This window comes from Mustelus asterias, chromosome 2, assembly GCF_964213995.1.
Source record: "Mustelus asterias chromosome 2, sMusAst1.hap1.1, whole genome shotgun sequence".
NCBI classification, from domain to species: Eukaryota; Metazoa; Chordata; class Chondrichthyes; order Carcharhiniformes; family Triakidae; genus Mustelus; species Mustelus asterias.
The window spans coordinates 99,959,269-99,966,012 of record NC_135802.1 but is presented as its reverse complement, the minus strand read 5'-3'; the positions used below and the strand labels follow the sequence as shown (position 1 = coordinate 99,966,012).

The 6,744-nt window shown below is 71.0% G+C and overlaps 1 protein-coding gene across 4 annotated transcripts in view; it reads left to right on the top strand.

The window, feature by feature from the left end:
• The first annotated feature begins 576 nt into the window (after window positions 1–576).
• thrb (thyroid hormone receptor beta) overlaps window positions 577–6,744 on the top strand; it is a 221,069-nt gene continuing 214,901 nt past the window's right edge. For 3 of the 4 annotated variants that reach the window (XR_013500555.1, XM_078239245.1, XM_078239210.1), the window contains exon 1: window positions 577–807. The gene's annotated coding sequence lies outside the window, so the exon portion shown is untranslated. The remainder of the gene's footprint in view (window positions 808–6,744) is intronic. The other variant, XM_078239218.1, reaches the window with a different exon arrangement.

The following is a 6,744-nucleotide window of genomic DNA, read 5'->3' as shown; positions in this document are numbered from 1 at the left end:
TAAGTTGATCTTTCTCTACATCCTAGCTATGACTGTAACACTACATTCGGCACTCTCTTGTTTCCTTCTGTATGAATGGTAAGCTTTGGCTTTTTAGCGTGCAAGAAACAATACTTTTCATTGTACACTAATACAGGTGACAATAATAAATGAAATCAAATCGTGTCCCAAAGAATGTGCAAAGAGGATCATCCAGACTCGAAACTTTAGCTCAGTTCTCTCTCCACAGATGCTGTCGGACCTGGTGAGGTTTTCCAGCAATTTCTGTTTTTGTTTCAGATTGCAGCATCTGCAGTATTTTGCTTTTATAAAAGAATGTCCAACAGTGTTGTAACAACATACTGCTCAGGGAGATGACTTATGTGACTTCACATTCCCAGCAGTGAGTACCCACCCCCTGTTGGGACTGTTGCATGGGGAATGCAGGTTGGTGTTGTTGAGTCCTGGCTGCACGCTGGGCTTATCGCCAGTGATCTGAGTGGTCTTGCGGCGGTGATGTCTGCGGCTCCCCCTGGCGGAGCTCCGCGCTGAGGCCCTCGCTCTGGGCTCAAGGTCGCTTTCGTGCAGGGGCCGGCCGGGGTCAGCTGGGGACAGGCGCTGTCATGGAGCTGCAAGGCAGGGCGCCGCGCGCTCTGTGACAGGGGCAAACAACCCCTTCCCCCGCCTGCCGCCGCACGGCGAGGGGGGCGAGAGAGACAGGACCGTGACCTTAAAGACGGAGGGGTGGGGGTGAGGCGTGTCAGTGTTTGTGGATTTTAATGTCAGGAGGGGCCACTTTTGAAAGTCAACTTTCAAGCGGACGATCAGGTAATTGCTCCGAGCAGCGGGTTGGCCTCAGCCCCGGGATCCAGCGGAGACTTCAGAATGTTCCTCACAACATGGGGCAGTCGGGTTTAATGTCATTTTGTGAACAATCAGCAGGAGAGAGAAAAAAACATCCTTAAATGGCCGCCTAACATGGGGGGCGGGGGGGAGTGTTGGTGTTGGGGGGTTGGTGTGGGGGGAGGGGATGCATGTGGGGGGTGCGCGCGGGGGGGGGGTGAGGGGTGCGCGCGGGGGGGGGGGTGAGGGGTGCGCGCGGGGGGGGGGGTGAGGGGTGCGCGCGGGGGGGGGGGTGAGGGGTGCGCGCGGGGGGGGGGGTGAGGGGTGCGCGCGGGGGGGGGGGTGAGGGGTGCGCGCGGGGGGGGGGTGAGGGGTGCGCGGGGGGGGGGTGAGGGGTGCGCGCGGGGGGGGGGTGAGGGGTGCGCGGGGGGGGGGTGAGGGGTGCGCGCGGGGGGGGGCTGAGGGGTGCGCGCGGGGGGGGGTGAGGGGTGCGCGTGGGGGGGGCGGTGAGGGGTGCGCGTGGGGGGGGGTGAGGGGTGCGCGTGGGGGGGGGTGAGGGGTGCGCGTGGGGGGGTGAGGGGTGCGCGTGGGGGGGGGTGAGGGGTGCGCGTGGGGGGGGTGAGGGGTGCGCGTGGGGGGGGGTGAGGGGTGCGCGTGGGGGGGGGTGAGGGGTGCGCGTGGGGGGGGTGTGAGGGGTGCGCGTGGGGGGGGGTGAGGGGTGCGCGTGGGGGGGGTGAGGGGTGCGCGTGGGGGGGTCTGAGGGTGCGCGTGGGGGGGGTGAGGGGTGCGCGGGGGGGGGTGAGGGGTGCGCGTGGGGGGGTTGAGGGGTGCGCGTGGGGGGGGTGAGGGGTGCGCGTGGGGGGGTGAGGGGTGCGCGTGGGGGGGGGTGAGGGGTGCGCGTGGGGGGGGGTGAGGGGTGCGCGTGGGGGGGGTGAGGGGTGCGCGTGGGGGGGGGTGAGGGGTGCGCGTGGGGGGGGGTGAGGGGTGCGCGTGGGGGGGGGTGAGGGGTGCGCGTGGGGGGGTGAGGGGTGCGCGTGGGGGGGGTGAGGGGTGCGCGTGGGGGCGGTGAGGGGTGCGCGTGGGGGGGTGAGGGGTGCACGTGGGGGGGGTGAGGGGTGCGCGTGGGGGGGGTGAGGGGTGCGCGTGGGGGGGGTGAGGGGTGCGCGTGGGGGGGGTGAGGGGTGCGCGTGGGGGGGGGTGAGGGGTGCGCGTGGGGGGGGTGAGGGGTGGGGGGGGTGAGGGGTGCGCGGGGGGGGTGAGGGGTGCGCGTGGGGGGGGTGAGGGGTGCGCGTGGGGGGGGGTGAGGGGTGCGCGTGGGGGGGGTGAGGGGTGCGCGTGGGGGGGGGTGAGGGGTGCGCGTGGGGGGGGTGGGGGTGCGCGTGGGGGGGAGGGTGAGGGGTGCGCGTGGGGGGGAGGGTGAGGGGTGCGCGTGGGGGGGTGTGAGGGGTGCGCGTGGGGGGGGTGAGGGGTGCGCGTGGGGGGGGTGAGGGGTGCGCGTGGGGGGGGGTGAGGGGTGCGCGTGGGGGGGGGTGAGGGGTGCGCGTGGGGGGGGTGAGGGGTGCGCGTGGGGGGGGTGAGGGGTGCGCGTGGGGGGGGTGAGGGGTGCGCGTGGGGGGGGTGAGGGGTGCGCGTGGGGGGGGTGAGGGGTGCGCGTGGGGGGGGTGAGGGGTGCGCGTGGGGGGGGTGAGGGATGCGCGTGGTGGGGGTGAGGGGTGCGCGTGGGGGCGGTGAGGGGTGCGCGTGGGGGGGGTGAGGGGTGCGCGTGGGGAGGGTGAGGGGTGCGCGTGGGGGGGGTGAGGGGTGCGCGTGGGGGGGTGAGGGGTGCGCGTGGGGGGGGTGAGGGGTGCGCGTGGGGGGGGTGAGGGGTGCGCGTGGGGGGGGTGAGGGGTGCGCGTGGGGGGGTGGGGGTGCGCGTGGGGTGGGTGGGGGTGCGCGTGGGGGGTGGGGGTGTGCGTGGGGGGGGGTGTGGGGGGGTGGGAGTGTGCGTGGGGGGGTTGGGCTGTGCGTGGGGGGTTGTGGGTGTGCGTGGGGGGTTGTGGGTGTGCGTGGGGGGTTATGGGTGTGCGTGGGGGGATTGGGGGTGTGCTCGGGGGGGGGTGTCCGTGGGGGGCGTGTGTGGGGGGGTGGCAGTGTGCGTGGGGGGGTTGGGGGTGTGCGTGGGGGGTTGGGGGTGTGCGTGGGGGGGTGGGGGTGTGAGTGGGGGGTGGGGGTGTGAGTGGGGGGGTGGGGGTGTGAGTGGGGGGGGTGGGGGTGTGAGTGGGGGGGTGGGGGGGTGAGTGGGGGGGTGGGGGTGTGCGTGGGGGGGTGGGGGTGTGCGTGGGGGGATTGGGTTGTGCGTGGGGGGATTGGGTTGTGCGTGGGGGGATTGGGGGTGTGCGAGGAGGGCGTGGGGGTGCGCGTGGGGGGGGGTGGGGGTGTGCGTGGGTGGATTGGGGGTGTGCGTGGGGGGTGTGGGGGTGTGCATGGGGGGGTTGGGGGTGTGCATGGGGGGGTTGGGGGTGTGCATGGGGGGGTTGGGGGTGTGCGTGCGGGGGGTGGGTGTGTGCGTGCGGGGGTGGGGGTGTGCGTGCGGGGGGTGGGGGTGTGCGAGAGGGGGGTAGGGGTGTGCGAGAGGGGGGTGGGGGTGTGCGTGAGGGGGGTGGGGGTGTGCGTGGGAGGGGTGGGGGTGTGCGTGGGAGGGGTGGGGATGTGCATGGGGGGGGCTGGGGGTGTGCATGGGGGGGTGAGAATGGGGGGGTTAGGGGTGTGGGGGTGTGTTGGGGGCGTGAGGTGGGGTTGGGGGTGCAAGTGGGGGTTTGGGGGGGCATGGGGTGTGCGTGGGGGTGGGGGTGTGCGTGGGGGTGTGGGGGTGCGTGGGGGAGATTGGGGGTGCGTGGGGAGATTGGGGGTGCGTGGGGGAGGTTGGTGTGTGGGGGGTTGTGGTTGTGTGTTGCGGGGTGCGTGGGGGGGTGCGTGGAGGGGGGTGGGGGGTGCGTGGAGGGGGGTGGGGATGCGTGGAGGGGGGTGGGGGGTGTGTGGAGGGGGGTGGGGGGTGCGTGGAGGGGGTGGGCGGGTGCGTGGAGGGGGGTGGGGTGGTGGGGGTGGGGTGTGCGTGGAGGGGGTGGGTGTGTGCGTGGAGGGGGTGGGGGTGTGCGTGGAGGGGGTGGGGGTGTGCGTGGAGAGGGGTGGGGTGTGCGTGGAGGAGGGTGGGGGTGTGCGTGGAGGGGGGTGTGGGTGTGCGTGGAGGGGGGTGGGGGTGTGCGTGGAGGGGGGTGGGGGTGTGCGTGGAGGGGGTGGGGGTGTGCGTGGAGGGGGGTGGGGTTGTGCGTGGAGGGGGGTGGGGGTGTGCGTGGAGGGGGGTGGGGGTGTGCGTGGAGGGGGGTGGGGTGTGCGTGGAGGGGGGTGGGGGTGTGCGTGGAGGGGGGTGGGGGTGTGCGTGGGGGGGCTGGGGGTGTGCGTGGGGGGGTGGGGGTGTGCGTGGGGGGGTGGGGCTGTGCGGGGGTGGGTGGGGGTGTGCATGGGGGCGTTAGGGTTGTGCGTGGGGAGGGTGGGGGTGTGCGCTGGGGGGGTGGGGGTGTGCGTTGGGGGGGTGGGGGTGTACGTGAGGGGTGTGGGGGTGTGCGTTGGGGGGGTGGGGGTGTGCATGGGGGCGTTAGGATTGTGCGTGGGGACGGTGGGGGTGTGCGTGGGGGGGGGTTTGTGGTGGGGGTGGTGGGGTTCGTGGGGTGGTGGTGGCGGTGTGCGTGTGGGGTTGTTGGTGTGCGTGGGGGTGGGTGGGGGTGTGCGTGGAGGTGTGCATGGGGTGGTGGGTGTGTATGTGTGGGAGGGTAGCTGTGTGTGTGGGGGGTGGGTGGGGGGTGGGTGTGTGTGTTTGTGTGTGTGTGTGGGGGGTTGGGTGTGTGTATGTGTGGGGGGCGGGTTGGATGTGTGTATGTGTGGGGGGGGGTTGGGTGTGTGTATGTGTGGGGGGGGGTTGGGTGTGTGTGTGTGGGGGGGGTTGGGTGTGTGTGTGTGTGTGGGGGGGGTTGGGTGTGTGTGTGTGTGGGGGGGGGGGGTTGGGTGTGTGTGTGTGTGGGGGGGTTGGGTGTGTGTATGTGTGGGGGGGGGGTTGGGTGTGTGTATGTGTGGGGGGGGGTTGGGTGTGTGTTTGTGTGGGGGGGGGGTTGGGTGTGCGTATGTGTGAGGGGGTTTGGGTGTGTGTGTGTGGGGGGGTTTGGGTGTGTGTGTGTGGGGGGGATTGGGTGAGTGTATGTGTGGGGGTGGGGTTGGGTGTGTGTGTGTTTGGGGGGGGTTGGGTGTGTGTATGTGTGGGGGTGGGGTTGGGTGTGTGTGTGTGTGGGGGGTTTGGGTGTGTGTGTGTGTGTGGGGGGGGGGTTTGGGTGTGTGTGTGTGGGGGGGGTGTTGGGTGTGTGTGTGTGTGTGGGGGGGGTTTGGGTGTGTGTGTGTGTGGGTGGGGTTGGGTGTGTGTATGTGTGGGGGTGGGGTTGGGTGTGTGTGTGTGTGTGGGGGGGGTTGGGTGGGTGTGTGTGGGGGGGGTTGGGTGTGTGTGTGGGGGGGGTGGGGTGTACGTGTGTGTGGGGGGGAGTGTGTGTACGTGTGTGTGGGGTGGGGTGGTGTGTGTACGTGTGTGTGGGGGGGAGTGGTGGTGTATGTGGGGAGGTGGGTTTGTGTGGGTGGGGTGGGGGATGTGTGTGTTTTGGGTAGAGGGTGTGAGTGTGGGGGGTGTGTGTGTGGGGTGTGTGTGTTTTGGGGGGGGGTGGGGGGTGTCTGGGGGGTTGTGTGTGAGGGGTGGGGGGGAGTGTGAGGGGTGGGGGGGGTGTGTGGGGGTGGGGGGTGGGGGGGGTGTGTGGGGGTGGGGGGGTTGTGTGGGGGTGGGGGGGTGTGAGGGGGGGTGGCGGGGTGTGTGGGGGGAGTGGGGGGGTGTGTGGGGGTGGGGGTGGGGGGGTGTGAGAGGGTTGGGGGTGTGTGTGTGGGGGGGCTGGGGTGGTTTGTGTGTGGGGTGGTGTGTGAGTGTGGGGGGTGGGGGGGGGTGGTGTGTGAGTGTGGGGGTTGGTGTGTGTGTGGGTGGGTGGGGGGTGTGCGGGGGGTTGGAGGGGGTGGGGGGTGTGGGGGTGGGGGGTGTGTGGGGGGGTAGGGGGGTGTGTGGGGGGGTAGGGGGAGTGGAGGTGTGTGTGTGGGGGGGTAGGGGGAGTGGGGGTGTGTGTGGGGGTAGGGGGAGTGGGGGTGTGTGTGGGGGGGTAGGGGGAGTGGGGGTGTGTGTGGGGGGTAGCGGGGATGGGGGTGTGTGTGGGGGGGTAGGGGGAGTGGGGGTGTGTGTGGGGGATGGGGGGGAGTGGGGGTGTGTGTGGGGGGTAGCGGGGATGGGGGTGTGTGTGGGGGTGGAGGTGTGTGTGGGGGGTGGAGGTGTGTGTGGGGGGGTGGGGGTGTGCGTGGGGGGTGGGGGTGTGCGTGGGGGGTGGGGGTGTGCGTGGGGGGTGGGGTTGTGCGTGGGGGGTGGATGTGTGTGTGTGGGGGGGTGGATGTGTGTGTGTGGGGGGGTGGGTGTGTGTGTGGGGGTTGGGTGTGTGTGTGGGGGGATGGGTGTGTGTGTGGGGGGCAGTGTGGGTGTGTGTGTGGGGGGGTGGTTGTGTGGGGTGGGGTGGGTGGGGGTTAATGTGTGTGGGGGGAGTGAGGGTGTGTGTGTGGGGGGGGGAGGTGGGGGTGTGTGTAGGGGGGAGGTGGGGGTGTGTGTGTGTGGGGAGGCGGGGGTGGTGGGTTTGTGTGGGTGGGGGATGGGTGTGTGTGGGTGGGGTGGCGGATGGGTGTGTTTGGGGGGTGAGGGGCGTGGGTGTGTGTGTGTGTGGGGGTTGTGTGTGTGTGTGTGTGTGGGGGGGTGTGGGGGTGTGTGTGGGGGGGGGTGTGGGGGGGCGAGGGGGCTGTGTGTGGGGGGTTGGGGGGTGTGTG